Source organism: Podarcis filfolensis (assembly GCF_964270895.1).
Source record: "Podarcis filfolensis genome assembly, chromosome: 2".
NCBI classification, from domain to species: Eukaryota; Metazoa; Chordata; class Lepidosauria; order Squamata; family Lacertidae; genus Podarcis; species Podarcis filfolensis.
This window is the reverse complement of record NC_139605.1, coordinates 115,142,199-115,166,611: the sequence shown is the minus strand read 5'-3', so window position 1 is coordinate 115,166,611 and position 24,413 is coordinate 115,142,199. Positions and strand designations below refer to the sequence as shown.

Sequence of the window (24,413 nt, the reverse complement as noted above, 5' to 3'; positions counted from 1 at the left end):
AATACTAATACTAATACTAATCTATTTATACCCCGCCCATCTGGCCAGGCCTCCCCAGCCACTCTGGCCGGATTCCAACCAAATATTTAAAATCCAATAAAACATCAAACATTAAAAATTTCCCTAAACAGGGCTGCCTTCAGATGTCTTCTAAAAGTCAGATAGTTGTTTATTTCCTTGACATCTGATGGGAGGGTGCCATTACTGAGAAGGCCCTCTACCTGGTTTCCTGTAACCTCACTGCTCACAGTGAGAGAACTGCCAGGAGGCCCTCAGAGCTGGACCTCAGTATCTGGGCTGAATGATGGGGGTGGAGACGCTCCTTCAGGTATCTTGGGCCAGGGATTTAAAGGCCAGCACCAACACTTTGAACTGTGCTTGGAAACATACGGGAGACAACAGTATAGGTCCCCCCAAATGGGATGTCTCAACTTAATTGAGACAGTTATAAGAGTTGTGGCCTTTTGGAGACAATTTGGGAAACAGTGCCAGGTATCAGGGGCAGGAGGAAGTGGTCTGAAAATCCAGGAACAGAGGCCTATGCCCTAGACCAGACATGTCCAACTTTCAGATCTACTCCCGCTATAAATATATATTTGAAATTAAATGAACACACGTCTGTCAATTTTTCAATCTGTCAATCTTTGAAAGTCTGTAGAAGTATAATAAGTCTATAGTTGAAACAAAGTAATAGATGCTATCTGTGGGCTAAGCAGTAAAACTTTTTACTGGTCATTCAAATATAGTAGAGAATTTACAAGTGTACACAATTTGTTTTTGTTTTTGTTGTACTAAATTATGTATATTATGCAATAAGAAATGCAGTGCTATCTAGTATACTGGTCATTGTGTTGCTTGTGTTGTTTGTTGTGTTAAGTTTGCAACACAGGGGTTTGTTGTTCTATAACAGACACTATTTTCAACAGACAAATCCCGGCTATGTCCAGGAAATTCTGGATGTATGGCAGCCCTAGCTTGCATCCAGTATTGTTAAAAACAGAGCTGGGATGGGGAAGACCATTCTGCCTCCTACCCCTCTGCATTTATATATATTTCCTAGCACTCCGAGCACCTGCCCTGCTATGGAAGGCATTTCCCAGTGCTCCTGTACTGAGAAAGGGTGGGAAACAGAGTCGATCCTTGCTCCATCTGCAATAACCAGAGAAACAAGCAAAATAAGCTGGTGGACGCAGGTGGCGCTGTGGGTTAAACCACAGAGCCTAGGACTTGCCGATTAGAAGGTCGGTGGTTTGAATCCCTGCAACGTGGGGGAGCTCCCGTTGCTCGGTCCCTGCTCCTGCCAACCTAGCAGTTCAAAAGCACATCAAAGTGCAAGTAGATAAATAGGTACTGCTCCGGCAGGAAGGTAAACGACATTTCTGTGCACTCCTCTGGTTCGTCAGAATCGGCTTAGTCATGCTGGCCACATGACCCGGAAGCTGTATGCCGGCTCCCTCGGCCAATAAAGCAAGATGAGCGCGCAACCCCAGAGTCGGCCACAACTGGACGTAATGGTCAGGGGTCCCCTTTACCTTTAAGCTGGTGGAGGGGACGGGGTAGGGCAGGTATGTCCAAAATCTGTTTGGGGGGCCTAATCCAGCCTGCCAATAGGTTTAAGTTTGGACACCACTGGGGGTAGGGATTTGGGTGGAATGGGGGCAGGTAGATAGGGAGGAGGGAGGGATGGACACTGTGCGGCATTTGAGGGAAGGATTAGACCTTGTTGAGGTCTCTGCTGAGATCACGAGAGGCACAATGGGGTCTGGTTGGGCTTGGCTATGGGCTTAGCATAAACTGAGCTATTTTCTATGTATGTGTGGTGGAAATCAATTTGCTCAATCCCGTTCAGTGCTTCCCCACGCTGCAATGTGATTAGGAGAAACTTTAGGTAGGTTTTGAGAAAAGCCTACAGAGAGGCAGGGATATTTAGAGAAGGACCTCTATTTCCAGACATAATAATAATTACTATTATTTAGAAGCCGCAATGTGACTGGGCTGTCAAGAGAGCCACGTTTTAGACTTTCATGTATATATTGCCCAGGATTTTAACTGATTTTATATCTACTGCTTTTTGTATTTTTACTGTTGCTATGATAATTGCTTTTGTTTCTGATGTTTTTGATCTGTTTTATGCAGTGGATCCTCGGGTTACAGATGCTTCAGGTTACAGAGGCTTCAGGTTACAGACTCCGCTAACCCAGAAATGGTACCTCAGGTTAAGAACTTTGTTTCAGGATGAGAACAGAAATCATACGGCAGCAGCGGCAGCTGGAGGCCCCATTAGCTAAAGTGGTACCTCAGGTTAAGAACGGACCTCCAGAACGAATTAAGTTCTTAACCCGAGGTACCACTGTATTTCTTTTCTGATTCTCTTTTGTAGGCTATCTTGAAAATCTAGATTAATAAAATTACGGAGAAGGGGAAGTGGGTTTGGGTACTAATTAACACATTAGCACTTAGATCCTGGTAGCAAGAATTCGAGCTGTAGAATCCCAAAATAATCCTCTGGGTTTTAAATCGTAAGTCCCATATAGGGGGAAGGAAATTGTTAATGTTCTTATTTAGACAATGGCTCCATTTACTTTACAACATTCCAGTGGCATGAAGAAACTGTACAAAAGATGTAGGTTAGGTTACATGGCAGTGGTGCTAGAACAATCTCCTCCTGTTTATTTTTTGACTCCTACACAACAGACTTTCCTTCTTCTCTCAAGGGTGTCCTCTCAAATGGTTGGAAGAGAAGCAGTTTCCATATTCAGAGGAAGCAAGCGGTAGAACCCTCCTGGAATTGTATCTCATAGGCAGCTTGAACATCATCCGTATAAAAGTGCATTGCGCCCCTGCTCCCAAGAATCCTGAGAAATGTAGTTTGCTACCCATCACACAGCTACCATTCCTAGCACCCTTAACAAACTACAGTTCCCAGGATGCCTTGGGTAAAGTCATGTGCTTTAAAGGTACGGTTAGAATGGCAGTGGGAAATTACATCTTGGAATTCTCCCTCTTTGGAACACATACCCTGCATGTAGAAAACTAGTCATTTTGCACTCATAGCTGTCCATGGAGGTGCAGGTTAATTCTGTGTCCAGGGTGGCTGTCTACCAGCTGCATCTGGTACACAGGCTGAGACCCTACCTGCCTTTGAACTGTCTTGCCAGAGTGGTGCATGCTCTGGTTATCTCCCACTTGGACTACTGCAATGCGCTCTACGTGGGGCTACCTTTGAAGGTGACCTGGAAACTACAACTAATCCAGAATGCGGCAGCTAGACTGGTGACTGGGGGTGGCCGCCGGGACCACATAACACCAGTCCTGAGAGATCTGCTTTGGCTCCCAGTATGTTTCCGAGAACAATTCAAAGTGTTGGTGCTGACCTTTAAAGCCCTAAAAGGCCTCAGTCCTGTATACCTGAAAGAGCGTCTCCACCCCCATCGTTCAGCCCAGACACTGAGATCCAGCGCCGAGGGCCTTCTGGCAGTTCCTTCATTGCGAGGAGTTACAGGGAACCAGACAGAGGGCCTTGGGAACCACCCAGAGTGGCTGGGGAAACTCAGCCAGATGGGCGAGGTATAAATAATAAATTATTATTATTATATTCAGTGGTGGAAGAATCCTCTCTGGCACCCAGATGGGATGCTGAGGGGCGGGGCGGACCGCCCGGTGACGCATGTGTGACATCCGTATGGAGTGCGCATGTGCAGTATCCTGTATGGAGTGTGCATGCACAGCAGCCTATACAGATGCCGCGCAAGCGGTGCCCATACTGACTGTGCACGCCCTCGGCCTCTCTACAGCTGGGGGGAGGCAGGGGCCATCTTGCCGCCCCCCCCCCCGAGTTGCACCCAGGGCGGCCCGCCCCCCCCCACTTCGTATGCCCCTGATTATATTATTATATGTCAAGAGAAGGCTAGGGCTTGAACCCTCCTTCCTCACATGGCTTTTCACAGCCAGGGATATTTTCGTGGTGGTGTTACATGGGAGATCATTCAATATAGTGATTATCACACATGCACTTTGAAGTGGTGTAGCTCTAGGAAGGCTATACCACATGCATTTTGATGGTTTAGATTGGCAGTGAAATACATGTGCCTTTCCTGTTCTGGACTTCCACTTCAGTTGAATGCTTGTGTAATATTTTTTGTTAGAATGTGAGAAGATGCCCCAGAATAGGAATGGATGAATTGGACTGTTTCCAGTTCATGACAATTTGATTGGTGCTCACCCATATATCCATTCTACTCCATTTCCACAACAAACTTGAGTTTTAAGATAATTCCCACCCCCTCCAAATGCATTTTTCTCTTCCCCCAAAATAAATATTTTAACATATTTTGAAACTTTTTTTTTATTTTGGCCAAAAGCTACATTGGAAATTTTTGGAATTTGGAAGTGGCAAATCCAGGGCATAACTCAGTTTTGATCTGCACTTTAAGCCAGGGGGATGCGAATCAGATCAGTTCCTTACCAGACTTCCCAAATATCAAATTCCTGAAGCATCCCCAGAGACTCAACGACACTTTGAAGTTAGGAGGAGAAAAAGCTTAGGGCACCTGTGTGGACAAAGGCTTGGAGGTTGTCAAAATGCTCTGCCATGCAATTGTTGCAGATGGATAAAACTATGTTTACTATGGCCTCATCCGCACTATAGGGGGATGCAGGTTTGCTGATCAGAAGGTCGGCGGTTCGAATCCCCATGACGGGGTGAGCTCCTGTTGCTCGGTCCCTGCTCCTGCCAACCTAGCAGTTCGAAAGCACGTCAAAGTGCAAGTAGATAAATAGGTACCGCTCCGGCGGGAAGGTAAACGGTGTTTTCGTGCGCTTCTCTGGTTCGCCAGAAGCGGCTTAGTCATGCCAGCCACATGACCCGGAAGCTGTACGCCAATAAAGCGAGATGAGTGCCGCAACCCCACAGTCGTCTGCGACTGGACCTAATGGTCAGGGGTCCCTTTACCTTTACATCCACACTATATCAATTGTAGACCACTTTAAACAGGCATGGTTTCCCCCAAGGAATGCTGGGAACTGTGGCTTGTTATAGGTGCTAGGAATTGTTGGGAGAGGCCTATCAACTTCACCAAACTACAATTCCCAGAGTTCCCTTGGAAGTGGAATTGACTGTGAAACAGGTTTAGGTCTATAGCATGAATGTGCCCACAGTCTCTGCCTTCCTTCCTTCCTTCCTTCCATTTTGCTTTATCTTCTAGGCCTTTATATAGCTTGCTCTGCAAAATCATTTTTCCAGCATGCAAGTTCATCCTGTGCCTGTTGGTTTTTTAATTTCCCCCCAGTGGGAAGAAGAACCAAAATATGAGCAAGGCTAGCTGCTGCTGCTGTGCCGGTGAGTGAACGAAGACCCCGCAGCTTCCCACGTAAGCGACATTTCTCTCTCTCTCTCTCTCTCTCTCTCTCTCTCTCTCTCTCTCTCTCCTTTTTTTTTAAAGGAGCCAATTTGATTCACTTTTCAAGGAACAGGTTTTCATGCTTTGTGCATTTATTTCCTAATTTTATTATGCCATTTAATTAGATCATGCACATTGGTTTTATTGTTAAAACATGTCCTTGTTTTCTTTATAACTGGGTTTCATGGCACTACAGGGACGTTTAGGAAAATATCACATGAGCTGCATTCCAGCATCCACTCTCGAAGATGGGCCTGAATCGGAGAAGGGGGCTGCCGCTGGGCCATAAATCTAGTCACAGATGGAAAAAGCAGAATATTATTTGCAGCATGCAGAGCTCTGGCAATCCCAGCAAGGGACTCGGACCCCATGGAGCACTTAAATTACAACACTGGGAGGAATGGTGCTGTGCGGTAACCCGTCTTGGAAGGACACTGAAAAGTTGTTTGCAAGATTCCATTTTATGGGCTGACAACACTGAGCAGGGCTCCCCGGAGACGCCGTATTTCATGTTTGCCTACAATGAAGGAGAGCTTGTGCTTTCCCCGCTTCCGATCTTGATTCAGGTCAAGGGATGCTTCGCGGCCTTGTGGGGGTGTTAGCGCAGAGGCCCTCCCACTTCCACTCCTGCCAGCAGCGTTTCCCTTGAAACTTCATCGTCAAGATCCTGTCCTGTAGGGGAGCCGTTCCCCACATCCTGTACGAAACCGGGAGTCATGCGGTCCAAGTCACAGCCATTTTCCAGGCGGGCATTCTCAGGCTGAACAAAATGGAAGGCTGGCAGGGTGGGTCTGAAAAGTTTTGCGGGAGGCAATTGGTAGAGAGAAAGAGCTCCCTTTGTGAGATTTCCTTCCCCCGGGGGGTATTTTAATGGCTGATGGAGTGGTGTGGACCACAAACATTTGGCCAGCTGTTTCTTGGGTGTTGTCCGGAAAAGAGGGTTTGAAACTACACGGATGATTCACACAGGGATTGGATTCTAGCAGGAGTCCAGAAAGTTTGATACCTGAGCCGATGAGTGATCGACGAGCATCAGGTGGAAGGGGAGGAGGGAGCTTAGAGGAGACGTAATAAAACTCGTTTTGAAAACTTCTGGGTTTAGTCCACTGAAGGTGTGTGATTTACGTGGCCCTCTCAGTTGTGCTATGGAGGATATAGCCTCCAATGGCCTGGCTTGTAAAAGCCATAGAAGGCCTAGAGAACTGGCTCCCAGTGGGAGCTCATCTGAAGTTTGTATTTGATGAGTTTCAGATGTTTGGGTTAGAGGGAATAATTCATAGATTGTAGTTTATCAGGGGTTTTGGTTTTTTTAAGTCATCTTGATTTCATGGAGGAGGAGGGTGGGATTTTCAGCAAAACCAGAACAATGTGCCATTTTAGGACTGTAGAGTTTCTTACTTTGGTTTGCTGTCTGGAAATCTGAGGGATGTGGACAATCTTTTAACTGAACTGAGGCCAGGATCAGATCTGGGAATACCAGAAAAGGGATACAAGTCAACAAAGCGGGATTTGAAAGAAATAGGTGCAGGACAGGTTCACAGAAGGAAGGGGGTGGTAAGGCAGAGCAGGAATGGTGCTTTGAGCAATTTGTTTCACAAATGATAAACAAGCAAGCAAATAAGGGGCAAGGAGAGAGAAAGAAGCAAGAATCAATAGATTTATCCCTATATTCATGAAGCACTTCCTACAAAAAAAAATCTTGAAGCAATTTCACAACACAGATTAAATTAAATTTAAAAAACATAGATTTTTTTATTTTAAAAATGTATATATAAAAACAATTTAAAGCAGTCATGTATATTAAAACAGTTAAAACGATTTCATATGTAAAAACTATCCAGTACAGATAACCGGTTGGGATAAAAATCTCCTGCTCAGAAGTAATGAAAATGGATGTCGACAGGCACTTCCAAAGGGTTGGTCTTGCCACATGAAAAGTCCAACTCTGACGTTGTACAGAATAAGATGGTACTTGCGGTAGAGATTCTCCTGCAGAGCACAATGATCGGTTGGGTTTACAGGTGCAGAACATCAACTCGTATAGTTAAAGCCATGGTATTCCCAGTAGTGATGTATGGAAGTGAGAGCTGGACTATAAAGAAGGCTGATCGCCGAAGAACTGATGCTTTTGAATTATGGTGCTGGAGGAGACTCTTGAGAGTCCCATGGACTGCAAGAAGATCAAACGTATCCATTCTTAAGGAAATCAGCCCTGAGTGCTCACTGGAAGGACAGATCGTGAAGCTGAGGCTCCAATACTTTGGCCACCTCATGAGAAGAGAAGACTCCCTGGAAAAGACCCTGATGTTGGGAAAGATTGAGGGCACAAGAAGAAGGGGATGACAGAGGACAAGATGGTTGGACAGTGTTCTCGAAGCTACAAACATGAGTATGACCAAACTGTGGGAGGCAGTGGAAGATAGGAGTGCCTGGCGTGCTCTGGTCCATGGGATCACGAAGAGTCGGACACATAGCGAAGGGGGGGAAGCAGAACTGAGTTATCTGGGACACAGTGGTCAGTTAGTTAAGTATTTTTATGTATTTACTTGATTTAGAGGGGCAGCTGCCCCCCTCGCCTCTCTGGCTACACCCATGTTCCTATCTCACATTTTTATTGTTTGTAGCACTTCGACGGGGTGAGCTCCTGTTGCTCGGTCCCAGCTCCTGCCAACCTAGCAGTTCGAAACCATGTCAAAGTGCAAGTAGATAAATAGGTACCGCTCCAACGGGAAGGTAAACGGCGTTTCCGTGCCCTGCTCTGGTTCTCCAGAAGCGGCTTAGTCATGCTGGCCACATGACCCAGAAGCTGTACGCCGGCTCCCTCAGCCAGTAAAGCGAGATGAGCGCCGCAACCCGGTCCCTTTACCTTTACTAGCGCTTCAAGTACAGTGGTACCTTGGTTTTCGAACGTCTCCATTGACGAACATTTCAGTTTTCAAACGCCGTAAACCCAGAAGTAAATGCTTCGGTTTTCAAACACGCCTCGGAAGTCGAACATGAAACATCTTCCGCTGAGTGCAAGATCCTGAGGCCTGGCTGTCATCTATTGAGTTTTCAGTTTTCAAATGTTTCGGAACTTGAACCATCTTCCAGAATGGATTACGTTTGAAAACCGAGGTACCGCTGTATATTTTTTTCTAGTAACTTTTTTATTTACTTGGGCAGCTTGTATACAACTTATATTTAAACAAAACTCAAAGCACTTTACAACATAGGTTAAAACAGCATAATAAATAGAGGGGAATACCACCAGAGAATTCTTACAACAACTGAGGAAACTAGGTGAGTATTATTCTCTGTGGACTGTACATGTGTGTGGAGGGATTGGTGGCTAGGAAATAGTAGGTTGCCTGAGAAGTTTGTGGCTGAGGCGAGATTTGAACCAGGGAATTTGCAGATCCATATACATATCAACTGAAGGCAGAGAGGCCAGCAAGACTCTTTCCTCTTGCAGTTAGCCAAAGTTGCCACTGCTGTACAAAGGAGTCTAGTGCTCCACCAGGGGGCTCACAAGCCACTTCCATTTGACACCGTTCATTGCTTTCCTGTTAAGATTACCGATTCAGAATGGGAGTTGTGATTTTTATGGAGGAGGTAGAAATCTAGGCCTTCACAGGACTCCATTGCAGTGCTGGCTGTTGGCTTTCCCACTCCCCTTCTTGTTCCAGCAGGCATCATCCTCTCTCTTGCAGCATAATGATTTGTGGAGCTGAAAGTATCATACCACACCAACTGAGGTCCCAGAAGGGTGGGCATGTGCCAGTGGCGTGTGGTGAAATTTTTAGGGCCAGAGGTGCCAGCTTGCAAGGGCGATTGGTAGAGGGGAGAGTCACAACGTCACACGCGCCTCACTTTCTAAGCTGAGCAGAAGTTTCCCTGGCTTCTGGAAGAAGGCACCAGGCCTCTGACAGGATGGGCAGGCTTTGGGATGGTGGATGAAGGCCTCTTGGACCCCGTTGGAGCACCGTGTCTCCCTCCCTAAGCGAGGAAGAAGTTTCCTGTGTTTGGGGAAGGGAGTGCCAGGGGAACATTTAGGGGAGTAGCCTAATCTTTCTAATCCACTGACTGCATGCTGTGGGCTAAGGAGACTCCCACTAAGGAGTCTCAAAGCAGCTAACAATCTCCTTTCCCTTCCTCCCTCACAACAAACACTCTGTGAGGTGAGTGAGGCTGAGAGACTTCAGAGAAGTGTGACTAGCCCAAGGTCACCCAGCAGCTGCATGTGGAAGAGCGGAGACGTGAACCCGGTTCACCAGATTACGAGTCCACTGCTCTTAACCACTACACCACAAGGCCCCATCAGAATAGGGGGGGAGGGGCTTGAAGTTGCCCTTCAGTAGTTATCCACACCTGGATAGCAGACTGAGGAGACACACAGGTGACGTCACCACCTTCCTCACTATGGTGAGATGGATTATATTTCATAGCTGCTCTTTCAAAAATCTGATCTGTAGATAGAACTGAACATATGTAATTTTCTGTGTATTTTCCTCCCTCTTTTGTTGGTGATGGTGCATGTCCTCTTTTCCACAACGCATCACTGGCCACCCTAGGTGGAGTGGCAGACTTGGGGTCTCATATTTTAGTGGTACCCTGTGCGATGCCAAAATTCCTCCCCTGCCTGAAATCGCAAAAGCAGATCAAAGATTATTTATGAACGCCACGATGGCGGCAAGAACTTTATTAGCCCCAAAGTGGAAATTGCAGGGATTGCCAACGATGGAGGAGTGGCAGGTGAAGATGATGGAACATGCGGAATTAACCAAGCTGACTGGTAGAATCTAGAACCAAGACGACCAAAAGTTTCAAAGAGGCTGGAGTAAATTTATTGGGTATATGAATAATTATTGTAAAAAATATGAAGACACTAGCAGGATTGAAATAAATCCTGCAACGAAAACATAATTTTTTTTATAACTTTCTAGGCTAAAGAGACAGAGTTGATTATAAGGACATAAAGGTCAGAAGCTGAGGTTTTAAAGACTTGAAAACACAAAACCGGTTGAAGGGATGGAGGGAAGTCACGAGCTCGGCAGAGCAAAGAGTTTATTGTAATGTTGAAAATATTGTGTTAAAAAAGAAATTAATAAAAATTATATGGAAAAAAACCAACAAAATTCCTCCCCCGCCTCTCGCCTTTCCTTCTACTTCACAGTTGTGCCGCTCCCTGTGGTTCCTTCAAGGCTCTGCACCCAGTGCGACCCTAAATTCACTTCTGCTAGGTCCCCAACCGATGTTTGAAGCCAACTCTGTAAATCCCTTTCATTTTGTTAACAAAATATAACACCAAGAGCGGCATATAGAGGATGTTTTCAGATAGAGAACTGCCCTCTGGAACCCGTTCAAATAAAGGACTTTGCTCTATAAAGGAGGAAACATGGACACCCAATCTTCATCTGAAGCTAATGAGGTGATGAAATTAGATTGCAGAAGGGAATGTGAATCAGGATATACGGAGAGATGATAGTGACAGTTACGGGTGGACACTGATCACAACATTTGGTTTATGCCCCAGTTCAGCACTTAAGAAAAGAGTCCATCATGGTCCAAGGCACTCTGTAGGTGTCCTACAAAAAAACAAAAATAATAGCTTTCCCCCTTTTGTTTTTTTTTATTTTTAAAGATATTTATTGGAGTTTTACAAAAACATAAATTTAAAAGATCATATAATAAGAAAGAAATACAATAAAAGAAACATAGAAAAATACATAAAATAAGAAAAAGAAGAATAAAAACAACTCCATTTTTGTAACCCTAACTCATTATCTTATTTCCTTGGCCTCCTCACACCTCCCCTTTTTGTATCCCCATTTAAATAATCAAATCTGCAAATCCTTACCCTCTTTCATTTATCTTAACATATTATAACTCTATATTTTCATCCATTTCCCCCCCTTTTGACCTAAGTGGATATTATTTGCAGGCAGAGTAGCGGCTGCTTCTGTCTATCTTCTTGCAAGCAGTGGAGTCTATTCTATTTAACTGGGCCTTTGCTGACTCCTGCATTTAAATAATATTTGACTGCTGCTGCTAGCCTTTTGGTTATTGATTTTAAAATTATTATTTTGATGTGCTGCTGCTGCTGCTTTGTTGCATATTTATGGACCGTTTGGTGTTCTTTCATTCATTTTTATTGGAAAGTGGAGATGAAATAAATAAACCAAAAACTCAGGATGAGATTTCTCAAGCAGAGAGGCTTTCCCATCCCCAAATCTGATACATGTACAGCAAAATCATTTCCTCTGTGCCCCAGTGACTAAGCGCAGGGGTCATGTGGATTCTCGTCCCGGTTGCATAAATATGTAACGGGCTCCCTCCCTCCCTCCCCATTTCTAAAGAAGGTTGTATGCGCGTGCAAACATTTAGTCCAACCTGTTCAAAATTCCTTTCTCTGCTGAGAAAGCAATTTTCCCAGAAGTTTACCCTGAGGAGATTTATATATTCTTGTTAGTTCCTATAGCAGGCCAGAGCAAAGAACCAGAGGTGCTAAATCCTACATTCCAACACTTGTTGTGCCACACACAGGCATGCATCAAAACCATTAAACAGCCGATCATTTCCATCTTATAAAATCCTAGAATCCTAGAACTGGAAGGGATCCCAAGGGTCATCTAATGCAACCCCCTACTATGCAGGAGTCTCAGCAAGACGACAGATGGCCATCCAACCTTTGCTTAAGAGCCTCTAAGGGAGGAGAGTCCACCACCTCTTGTGGGAGTTGGTTCCACTGTCAAACAGCTCTTACTGTCAGAAAGGTCTTCCTGGTTTGGGTACTAACCTCTGGAGCAAGAGAAAACAAGCTTGCTGCATCTTCCATGTGACAGCCACTTAGTTATTTGAAGACGGTTGTCCTTTCTCCTCTCAATCTCCTCTTTACCCCTGACCCCTGACCATTAGGTCCTGTTGTGGCCAAGTCTGGGGTTGCGGCACTCATCTCGCTTTATTGGCCGAGGGAGCCGGCGTACAGCTTCCGGGTCATGTGGCCAGCATGACTAAGCCACTTCTGGAGAACCAGAGCAGCACACAGAAACGCCGTTTACCTTTCCGCTGGAGCAGTACCTATTTATCTACTTGTACTTTGATGTGCTTTCGAACTGCTAGGTTGGCAGGAGCAGGGACCAAGCAATGGGAGCTCACCCCGTCGCGGGGATTCAAACCGCCGACCTTCTGATCAGCAAGTCCTAGGCTCTGTGGTTTAGACCACAGCACCACCCGCGTCCCTATCTTTACCAGGATAAACATACCCCATTCCCTCAAGTGTTTCTCATAGGCTTTCTAATTACCCTACGAACACAGTTGGTCTCAGATAGAAAAGCAAGCCGTTCCTTTGCATCTTAAAGAAAGGAGCCAGAATTCTCAAGTTTCTATTGTCCCTCTTCAGTCAAAAATTTGTGTCCCAGCCAAAGGAGGGGAGATTTTATTTATTTATCTATTGCATTTATATCCCACCTTTTTCTCCAGGTTGCTCAAGGTGGTATATAGGGGTTTTTCCCCCCTCATCATGTAAAGGCCCAAGGAAAGAAGGCTCAGAGGCCAGGGAGTTGTGGTGAGACAATGATGGGTGGTCAGAGCGAGAAGAGGGAGGAAACTGGGAGGAGGAGGTATCAGAAGCTGAAGCGGTAACAGGGTTTAGTGAGCAGGGAGAGTCTGTGGCAGAGAGCAGTCTAGAATCAGAGGCAGAAGCAGAGACTGGGAAGCGGGGGGGATGGGGTGGGCAAGAGACAAAGATCTTTTTTTATATAAGATATTTATTAAAAAAAAATTTAAGTACAAAAAGAAACATAAAAAAACATCCTTTTAAACAAGACAAGATGAAATACAAAAAAGAAAAAAGAAAAATCACAAAGAAAAAAAACAAAGAATTAACGTCCATTAGACAAAAAGAAAAGTCAAGAAAAAAAAATACAGCAATTCTTCCCACTTGTTTTCTTTCATTAGCCTATTTCCTTGACCTCCTCACACCTCCCTTTTTTGTATTCTTGGTCACTTTTCCATTTCAGCAAATCCTTTCCCTCCTTTCAAATTTTTGTCCTCTAAATTTATCTTGATATTAATATAAATTTACTTTCCCTCCTTTCACCAATTAACAGTCTGTTTTTTCCTAAACCTTTATAACATTTCTGCTAAAGTCACATAAATTCATTCCAACATCCTTCTAACATTCATTAATTTTGCAGTGTTTCTGTAAATAGTCTTTAAATTTCTTCCAGTCTTCTTCCACCGACTCTTCTCCCTGGTCTCGGATTCTGCCAGTCATTTCCGCCAGTTCCATATAGTCCACCACCTTCATCTGCCATTCTTCCAGGGTGGGTAGATCTTGTGTCTTCCAATACTTTGCAATAAGTATTCTTGCTGCTGTTGTAGCATACATAAAGAAAGTTCTATCCTTCTTTGACACCAATTGGCCGACCATGCCCAGGAGAAAGGCCTCTGGTTTCTTCAGAAAGGTATATTTAAATACCTTTTTCATTTCATTATAGATTGTCTCCCAGAAAGCCTTAATCCTTGGGCATGTCCACAAGAGGTGAAAGAATGTACCTTCAGTTTCTTTACATTTCCAACATTTATTATCGGGCAAATGATAAATTTTCGCAAGCTTGACTGGTGTCATGTACCACCTGTATATCATTTTCATTATATTCTCTCTTAAGGCATTGCATGCCGTGAACTTCATACCTGTGGTCCATAACTGTTCCCAGTCAGCCATCATGATATTGTGTCCAACATCTTGTGCCCATTTAATCATAGCAGATTTCACCGTTTCATCCTTATTATTCCATTTCAACAGCAAGTTATACATTCTTGACAAATTCTTAGTTTTGGGATCTAACAGTTCTGTTTCCAATTTTGATTTTTCCACCTGGAAGCCAATTTTTTTATCCAAATTGTATGCCTCTATTATCTGATAATAGTGAAGCCAATCTCGCACTCTATTTTTTAATTTTTCAAAACTCTGCAGTTTTAATCTGTCTCCCTCTTGTTCCAAAATTTCCCAATATTTCAGCCATTTGGCCTCCATATTGAGCTTTTTCTGAGCCTTCGCTTCCATTGGTGACAGCCACCTTGGGGTTTTATTTTCAAGCAAATCCTTGTATCTTATCCAAACATTAAACAGTGCTTTTCTGACAATATGGTTTTTAAACGCTTTATGTGCTTTGACCTTATCATACCACAAATATGCATGCCACCCAAAAACGTTATTAAAACCTTCTAAATCCAACACATCAGTGTTCTCAAGAAGCATCCATTCTCTCAGCCAGCAAAAAGCGGCTGATTCATAATAAAGTTTTAAGTCTGGCAGGGCTAATCCACCTCTTTCCTTAGCGTCGGTTAATATCTTAAATTTTATTCGAGGTTTCTTGCCCTGCCAGACAAATCTAGAGATATCTCTCTGCCACTTCTTGAAACACTCCGTTTTATCTAAAAGGGCAAGAGACAAAGATCAGACAGGGAGTCTCCTACTCCTGCTGCAACTGGCTGCCCTCTCCCTGGTCTCACAGAACCTGAAGACGTATGAACAGGGTGGAGCAAAGACAGACAAGCCAAAGACCTCCAACCCTCACAACTGCGTCATTGGGGCAGTTGCTGTGCTCACTAGGTCATCAGAGCTGTTTTGTTTCTATTGATAAAGAGTTGACTTCTGTGGCACCTTGTATGTTATTGTTTCCCTGCACCCGACTGCTGCCTTGACAATGGCATATACAGTATGCCAAACTGGCATCGAAGTGATTTGCAACTATGAAATGTACCCCTAATTAAAATACACAATAACAAATGTGTTCAGGCATTAAAGCGTCCTGAATTAAGATAAACAGCAAAACAAACTATTAAGAAGCATAATAATTTAAATGAAAAACAGTTAAGACAATAAAACCACAAGTTCAGTTCAGGGGAAGTCTTGCCGAAACAGGTGTGCCTTCAGGAGTCGGCGGAATGCCAACACTGATGGGGCCTCTCATATTTCAGCAGGGAAGACATTCCACAACACTGGTGCCAGTTCTCAGTCTCCACCCTTTGCACAAGGGGATGGGATTTTATCCTGTATTCTATATGATCATGTTTATTACTTACTTGCTAAAGTTCCCAGAGCAGTGTACAGCATGATCACAAAACCAGAACAGAAGAACATCTAGTTCAATAGTCTGTTCTCATGGTAGCCAGCCAGTTGCCCCTATGGAAAGCCTGCAAGCAGGACAGAACGCTCTCCTATCCTGTGGGTTCCAGCAATTGGTAAAGATTCTGACCAAGGAGGTTGGAGCATAGCTGCCATGACTAATAGCCACTGGTAGTCTTTCTCGACATGAATTTCTCTGATCCCCTTTTAAGGTATACAATTGATAAAAAGTACAAATACAAAAACCATGATTTCTACAGAGATTTAAAATCACAAAGCGTGCAGCAAAGTAAAGCATGGACATATAAATATAATTTTCTATTTATACCCCACCCTTCCCAGTTCAGAAAACCGGGCTCAGGGCGGCTAACAACAAATTTAAAACACTTAATTGATGCAACAAAAAACAGCACAAAATACAGTATAAAACGTGAATAATAAATTCAGAATTCAAAAATCAATTTAGGGGGGAAATCCATCCAATAAACATTAGATGATCACCAGGGCTAGCTGGCTAAATTAGTCCTATTTGGGCCAGCGAGGAGACCAGGGGAGAATTAGCTGTGGGATCCCAGAGCGGATAATCTTCATAAAAAGGGGAGGGGAGGGAAAGGAAGGGGAATAAAAGATCAGGCTAAGTTCAAATTGAAAGCCAGGCAGAATAGCTCTGTCTTACAGGCCCTGCAGAAGGAAGTTAAATCCTGCAGGGCCCTGGTCTCATGGGACAGAGCATTCCACCAGGTCAGAGCCATCACTGAGAAGGCTGTTAGATCTTTAAAATATCACCTTCTACGTTTCTTCCAAAGTTCGCCATTTCCCTTAGCACAGAAGGAGACCACACATTAAGTTAAAAATAGTTTACTTACAAATTCTTCAAAGGTCAGATTCAGGTGCTTTTCCATACAGCAGCAAGAAAAGACTGGAAGTTTAATTTAGTTTCAAAATGGTTAGAGTTTCTAAATTATTTGCATAGAAACACAAAAACAGCTTGCTACAGCCATGCGATCTGAGCTTGGAGCAGCCAGCCTAGACATCCTTACTGGTCAGGTTCACATGGTAGAAAAAGAGAGAGAACAAAGAAGAAGAAGAGGAGGAGGAGGAGGAGGAGGAGGAGGAGGAGGAGGAGGAGGAGGAGGAGTTTGGACTTGATATCCCACCTTTCACTCCCCTTAAGGAGCCTCAAAGCAGCTAACAATCTCCTTTCCCTTCCTCCCCCACAACAAAAACGCTGTGAGGTGAGTGAGGCTGAGAGACTTCAGAGAAGTGTGACTAGCCCAAGGTCACCCAGCAGCTGCATGTGGAGGAGCGGGGACGCGAACCCGGTTCACCAGATTACGAGTCCACCGCTCTTAACCACAACACCATGCTGGCTCAACAAAGAGTTGAGTTGAGTTAAGCCAGTTGGATATACGAGGCTGAAGACATCCCTATTAAACATATGGACAGGAAGTGAGAGAAGTAGTGTATCCTGTCCCTTATTATGGGCATAGCCAGGGGGCAGGGGGTAGCTGCCCCACTTAGATCAAGTAAAACAATAGAAATACTTAACTAACTGACCAATCACGTCAGTTCTGCCCCCCGACAAAGTCCTCCCTGCCCAACAAAAATCCTGACTATGCCCATGTCCCTTATCCCCTTCCAACTGCATGTTTAATCAGTTTGTGGGTAGGAAGGGGGCAGGAGAAGTAGATGCTGTATCTTCTTCCTGTTACCGCTCTCCACATAAGCACATTGCAGAAATCAGGACTGAACCTTCACGATCTGGCCCTTCGTGCTGTGCAAAGGGCTTTGAAATACAGGTGGGTCAAGCCATTTTTTCGATCTGTCGTCATAATGTCGGGTGACTGACAGATTGGTTGACCCACCAATCAGTCACAGTTGGTTCATGGGGTTGGAGACAGATCGCAATCTGGCCCAATGGCGCCAACCTTAATCCAGGATTTCCCCCCACCCCTGATCTATGGTATCAGATCAGAAGCCATTTCCTCTCCAATTCCACATCTGACCATTTTGAATGAAATCCTCTCCTGTATTTTCCCCACCCCCTGAACTCTCCCTGCACCTTAAAAGCACTTCTTTTTCAAGACGAGATCATGGCACAAAATTGTGTGATATCACAGTGCCCAAAATGGCCACAGTCCTCTCACAGGGGGAAATGGGATATTCCCTTTTTTCCCCTGGGACACTTGTAGGGTATGTTATGGGAGAGCTGTCTAAACCCGCCACAGAAGGATGCATCCATTGGCTCTATTTCTACCTTTCCTTGGTGCTAAGTACAAATCTCTCCTTGCCTTTTTTAAAAAAGCATTCCAGATAAAACACATACAATACTTCTCTGCTATTTGATAAGACAATGACATAGGAACATATGCATACCTCATTCCACCTTTTCTACTCTTTCTGTGTCAGAAAGCATGGCAATCATCATTGCTGAAAAATATGACTTTTCTATGGCTTTCTTTCTTTCTTTCTTTCTTTCTTTCTTTCTTTCTTTCTTTCTTTCTTTCTCACCAGCTGCATCTATCCAACCTCCTATCTGAAGCCCTCACAGCCCTCTGTGGCATCTCAAGCGGTTGCCGTGGAAACGATAATATCACAAACAGTGGATTATGACTCGGAGCGGGAAGGGGGGAACAGCAGGAAATGGGTTTCATGCAAATATCCTTAGCAATAAAGAGAGAGGGAGATGCATATATATGTGGTGGCAAGTGATAGGTAGCAAATGAAAAAAGCTGACGGAGGAAGCTTTGGGAAAAGAAATATCTTGATCATGGCCCATCTACTGCCATTCACGCTCTTGATTCATAATATACATATTTTAAAGAAAAAGAAAAGGAAGCCCCTTTTCTGCACTGATCAATCATCAGTGCTCTTTCCATCCAGCAACTCTTGAGTTAAGGCCATTCAAAGTGAATGAGTAGGAATTAATTAGAACACCAGATGCTTGCTGAGTTTGTCTTGACTTAGAAGCTCAATTAAAGGGGAGATATTTCTGTGCTATCCGAAGTATTTGTCATGTCCCGCCTTGCATCCTGTGGTGAAGACAAGGGTGGAAGGAATCTCTTCTCTCAGCTCATGATTCAGGACTGGCAGCTGCCACACAAGGGAGGATGGCTGTAATGGAGTGCAGTGGCTGTGTGTCTGCCACAGAGGAAAGCATATACAGTGGTACCTCGGGTTACATACGCTTCAGGTTACAGGCTCCGCTAACCCAGGAATATTACCTCATGTTAAGATCTTTGCTTCAGGTTGAGAACAGAAATCGTGCTCCGGCGGCGCAGCGACAGCAGGAGGCCCCATTAGCTAAAGTGGTGCTTCAGGTTAAGAACAGGTTAAGAACGGACCTCCAGAACGAATTAAGTACTTAACCCGAGGTACCACTGTAATCCATACCTGCAGCCCGAGGGAGTTTTAGGGCAGCACGACCCATGCAGCCATGCTGCAGGGGGTGCCACAACAGTGCTGTAGAACAGAGCGTGAAAAGTGGGGGGTACTTAATTTTAGCATCATGCAAGGCGCCACTGAAATTTGAGAACCCAAAAAACTGCTGCAGGAGGCTCCATTTTTGTGCATGGCCATGCATGCCAAACAGTGTTTTACAATTTAGAGCAAGGATAATAATGATGATGATGATATTATTATTATTATTATTATTATTATTATTATTATTATTATTATCAATTTATTTATACCCTGCCCATCCAGCTGGGTTTCCCCAGCCACTCTGGGCAGCTTCCAACAAAAGATTAAAAATACATTAAAACATCAGTCATTAAAAACCTCCCTAAACAGGGCTGCCTTCAGATGTCGGCTAAACGTCAGATGGTTGTTTATTTCTTTGACATCTGATGCGAGGGCGTTCCACAGACCGGGTGCCACTACCGAGAAGGCCCTCTGCCTGGTTCCCTGTAACTTCCCTTCTCGCAGTGAGGGAACCACCAGAAGGCCCTTGGTGGTGGACCTCAGTGTCCGGGCTGAACGATGGGGGTAGAGATGCTCCTTCAAGTGTTGTTGGGCTGCAATTTACATCATCCCTGACCATTGGTTGTGTTGGCTGGGACTGATGGGAGCTACAGTTTGAAAACATTGGGGTGAGGGGCATCACACTGGCCTCCATGGATGTAGGACTTGGGCTGCATTATGCTAGTATCTATGAACTTTCCAGTCTGCTCTGTCCCTGTTCTTTGTAGCCTTTGAAACTCCCTGGATCACCTTGGAATTTCCTTGGGACACTTCTGAATATGACAACATGTTCTCTTACCATGTCGTGGTTGTGTACACTCTATGATCTCACTAGGCAATCCAATTCTAGAACAGGGCTAGCCAGTGCTCTCCAAGGGCTGTTGGGACTATAACTCCCATCTTCCATGACCATTGCCATGTTCACTGGGACTGATGGGAGTTGGAGTCTAACAGCATCTGAAGGGTGCATGGACTTAGAACTCTGATGTGGTTCTAAATAAGTGGAGCATCTTCTGTTTACATGACTGTCATCAAGGTGAGTTCTCTAATGTAAGGTTACCAGATTTTTTTCAATGAATCCGGGGACACTTTTCAACTTCAATAGGAATGATAGGATTTGAATGTCTACTGATTTGTAAATCTGGGGACTCTCCCCGGGAAATGGGGACATCTGGTAACCTTACTCTAATGCCCAGCGGAACGAGGAAGCCCAACCATGGCACTGGTAAGAGCTGGCCAGAAAGCACAGAAAAGCTTCCTTGGTGCAACTTTTCAAAGTGCAAAAGGACAAATATGGCGAAGAGCAAATAAGGAGTTGAATCCAGAGAAGTGCTCCACAATGGGGCTTTTCTGGCTTACCCCTGCTTTACAGCTCCCAGCATCTCTCAAATGCTGCTCTTTGAGGGTCAAGGGAACTTCTGGAACACTGTGGGGAGGGGCATATGAGAAGCAGTGGGATGGGGAAATGGGAAGAATGAAGAAAGTCAGCCTTATGAAAGCACCTTTCCACTCATGCAAGACACCTTTGGATCCAAGCCATTGTAGATGTTGTTGAACTTCAGCTTTCATCAGCCCCAGTCAGCATGGCCAAAGGTCAGGGAAGATAAGACCTGAGGCCCAGCAATGTATGAAGGGTACCATGTTGGCTACTCCTGTCCATAGATTTAGGAACATAGGAAGGTGCCATTGGTCCATGTAGTTCAGCATTGTCTACACATACTGGCAGTGACTCTTCTGGGTTTCAGACAGAAGTATCTCCCAGCCCTACCTGGAGATGCTATGGATTAGAACTCAGACCCTCTACATGCAAAGCAGATGCTCTACCAATAGGCTATGCCCCTTCTCTCTTTTGCCTCTTCTAAGGATGACCAGAAGCGGCTTAGTCATGCTGGCCACATGACCCGGAAGCTGTATGCCGGCTCCCTCAATAAAGCGAGATGAGCGCCACAACCCCAGAGTTGTCCACGACTGGACCTAATGGTCAGGGGTCCCTTTAAGGATGACTCAACATTCTGCAATGTTTTCACAGTCAGATTTTGACCTCCAAATTTGACCCCCAAAACTTGCCATTTGAATTCTGGAATTGAAAGTTGACATTGCAAATCACCTGTCTTGATGGGCTAACCTGAAATGAATGGATATAAAATCTACTACGGTCTACGGCAGTGCATGGTGATTAATGTTAAATGGTTTTTACTTAATGTTGTTGCTGCTGCTTCATTGTTTTGATTTTTATTGTTATTTAAACTTGTGGAATTTATTGCTCCCTCCCTGCATGTGAGCTGTCTTGAGATTTTGAAGTCAAATTTGCTCAAAAAAAGACTGCAGACAAATCATTTAAATAATTAAAATAAAATGCTGACTGCTGCTGCATGTTTGCTGACAGATACTGTCAGCTGCTAAGCGCTGCTTGTGGGACAGCAATTAATTCCAAATTATACTGAAACAAATCCTTGCAGTTCAGTGGGTAGACCATGAGACTCTTAATCTCAGGGTGGTGGGTTTGTGCCCTACATTGGGCAAAAAAAAAAAAAAAAATCCTCCATAGCAGGGGGTTGGACTAGATGACCCTTGTGGCCTCTTCAAACTGTAACAATTCAATGATTCTCTTATCTTTGTTGAAGGTTCAACCATGCAAAGGAAATTTGAGAATTACATACAGTGGTACCTCGGGTTAAGTACTTAATTCGTTCCCGAGGTGCGTACTTAACCTGAAACTGTTCTTAACCTGAAGCACCACTTTAGCTAATGGGGCCTCCTGCTGCCACCACGCTGCCAGAGCTGAAACTGATCAGAAGGAATGGGTAATTCCCAGGACAGAAGCATATCCCTGTCCCTGGAATACTCTCACTTGGCAAGTTTGAGCACAGATTTTCTCTCCTGATGGAATGCTGTGATGGGACATGGATGATACATAGAAGGGGTAGAACATGGATGTGTTTCTGCCTTGTTTGTTGAGTGTATATGTTTGGAGCCCGGTTCTTAGCATGCTGTCACTTCCTCCTTATCCTTTTTCTGAGAGGAGGAGAGGAAGGTTTCTCTCCTTGAGGACAATCGCATAGCCCAGCACAGAAACATTGTATAAATCATAGAATCATAGAATCATAGAGTTGGAAGAGACCACAAGGGCCATTGAGTCCAACCCCCTGCCAAGCAGGAAACACCATCAGAGCACTCCTGACATATGGTTGTCAAGCCTCTGCTTAAAGACCTCCAAAGAAGGAGACTCCACCACACTCCTTGGCAGCAAATTCCACTGTCGAACAGCTCTTACTGTCAGGAAGTTCTTCCTAATGTTTAGGTGGAATCTTCTTTCTTGTAGTTTGGAACCATTGCTCCGTGTCCGCTTCTCTGGAGCAGCAGAAAACAACCTTTCTCCCTCCTCTATGTGACATCCTTTTATATCCTTTTAAATGCAGGGTATAAATCATAAATTGTTTTTGTTTCTGTCCTCCCTCCTCTCACTATTCACAGGGTAAGGGAGGACACCTTAAAGACTGAGAGTAGACACCTAAGAATAATCCCTACTCATTCAAGCCAATGGTCCATCTACTCTAGCATCTTCTTCTCACAGTGGCCAATCAGAGAAAGAGCATCAGACGCTTCCCATTCTCTCATTTGACCCCGAAGCTCTCCCCTCTGCAGAAGGCATAACACAACTTCTCTAGCTGGGTAAGATGCTGAGTGAAAAAAAAACGCAGCTGCTTGTTTTGTTTAGTTGAAACTGAATGATTCTTATCTATCTCTGAGGCAAATTTCATCTTAATCTATTTCTAATTTGATCCAAATACAAATTGCCTATGACTAAGTTCTAATTTATGCACACACACACACACATTTCATTTTCATTGTATATTATTGTGGAATTAAAGAGAGCGGGCACCCCAAGCCAGGTAGAGGCCCGTAGATAAACAGAAGCATGACTCAGCACGCCTCTGCCTGCATGCCCCTTGGTGGATGAACAACTGCATGCACAAACAGGTGTCTGTCACACACACACACACACACACACACACACACACACACATACACACACACACTTCCCCAGTCACACCCAGGAGATGGGGCTCTGTCCCCATCAGACTAGGACCCAAAGTGGTGCTACCTGAGGCATGTCCAAGGGCTTGAGCATCCCCAGTGGTCCATTTAAGCATGTCCCCCTACCATTACACAGCAGATCTCCATGTTGTATCCCAACAACCGACTTCTGAAAAGTGGTCAGTAACGATGGGAGTTTTAGTCCAGCTACATCTGGGGTGTCACTGCTGAACTGTGAAATTATAATGTTGTGCATGGAACACTTCTAGGAAGGCCAAAGTGCAAGAAGAAGCTAAGAAAGCTTTTGATCAGATAACTAGGCAGGGCCAGCCCACACATGAAGTATGGCAAGGTGACCGCCTCAGGTGGCAGGATCCCCAGGGACAGCAGATCCCAATATATATCTTTATTCCTCCCTTGTTCACTCATTCCTTCTTCCCTGGCAAGGAAGGGGGCACCATTTTGTCATTTGCCTCAGGTGTCAAATGTATTGGGCCGGCCCTCTGACGGATTTGGGATAGATAATTGCGCAGCACCAGTACATGTCACACCCTTGTTGCTTGAGCTCCTCTTTGCCTTGCCCAAAACCTGAGCTCTATTACCCTTTGCTGGCAATCACTGAAAGGCCTGGCTGTCACTCACCACTTATTTCAGACACTTGCTCTGGCAAGTAAAGGCATGATGTAGAGTTGTGTGAGCATGCAAAGATTACTGAGTCCTGTGACTTTTTTTAAAAAAAAATGCTCTACTTAATAAATAGGAGGTATCTGTGCCACTTATGGCAATCATGTGACTCATGACTGAAGCAAAGGTGGAGGAATTTTTGGAAGTATGAATGCAGGCAAGCCAAGTCAGTCTCCCTCTCTGTGTCAAGCAAAATGGAAAGGCATGTTAATTATAAACTGTCTGCTTTATACTTTGCATGTTTCATCATGGGACTGAAACTGCCTTGGTGGTGCTGGTCGATGATCTTTGGTGGGCTAGGGATAGGTGGAAGCTGTTTCCTGGTCCTGCTGGATCTCTCAGCGGCCTTTGACACCATCAACCATAACATCCTTCTGAACCGTCTAGAGGAGTTGGGAGCTGGGGGCACTGTTGTGCAGTGGTATGCTCCTTTCTCCTGGGCCCTGTCCAGAAAGTGGTGTTGGGGGATGAGTACTCAGATCTCTGGGCTCTCACTTGTGGGGTGCCTCAGGGATCCATCTTCTCCCTAATGCTTTTCAACATCAATATGAAGCCTCTGGGAGAGATCATCAGGAGGTTTAGGCTGGGTGTTCATCTGTATGCAGATGATACCCAGCTCTACCTCTCCTTTAAATCAGAACCAGTGAAGGAAGTGCAAGTCCTGTGTGAGTGTCTGGAGGCAGTTGGAGGATGGATGGCAGCTAACAGCTTGAGGC

General features: G+C 44.7%; 3 long non-coding RNA genes across 3 annotated transcripts; 1 reads left to right on the top strand and 2 right to left on the bottom strand.

Moving 5' to 3' along the window:
- The first annotated feature begins 3,984 nt into the window (after positions 1–3,984).
- Positions 3,985–6,492, top strand: LOC310756025. Its single transcript, XR_014544658.1, has 2 exons — positions 3,985–5,369; positions 5,596–6,492. It is a non-coding gene; the product is annotated as an uncharacterized lncRNA (long non-coding RNA).
- On the bottom strand, positions 5,386–19,038 carry LOC310756016. Its single transcript, XR_014544646.1, has 3 exons — positions 17,890–19,038; positions 7,251–7,388; positions 5,386–5,690 (listed from the first exon to the last, which is right to left on the bottom strand). It is a non-coding gene; the product is annotated as an uncharacterized lncRNA (long non-coding RNA).
- On the bottom strand, positions 9,784–13,122 carry LOC310756040. The gene is made up of 2 exons (XR_014544676.1): positions 12,849–13,122; positions 9,784–10,020 (listed from the first exon to the last, which is right to left on the bottom strand). It is a non-coding gene; the product is annotated as an uncharacterized lncRNA (long non-coding RNA).
- Positions 19,039–24,413: the final 5,375 nt, after the last annotated feature.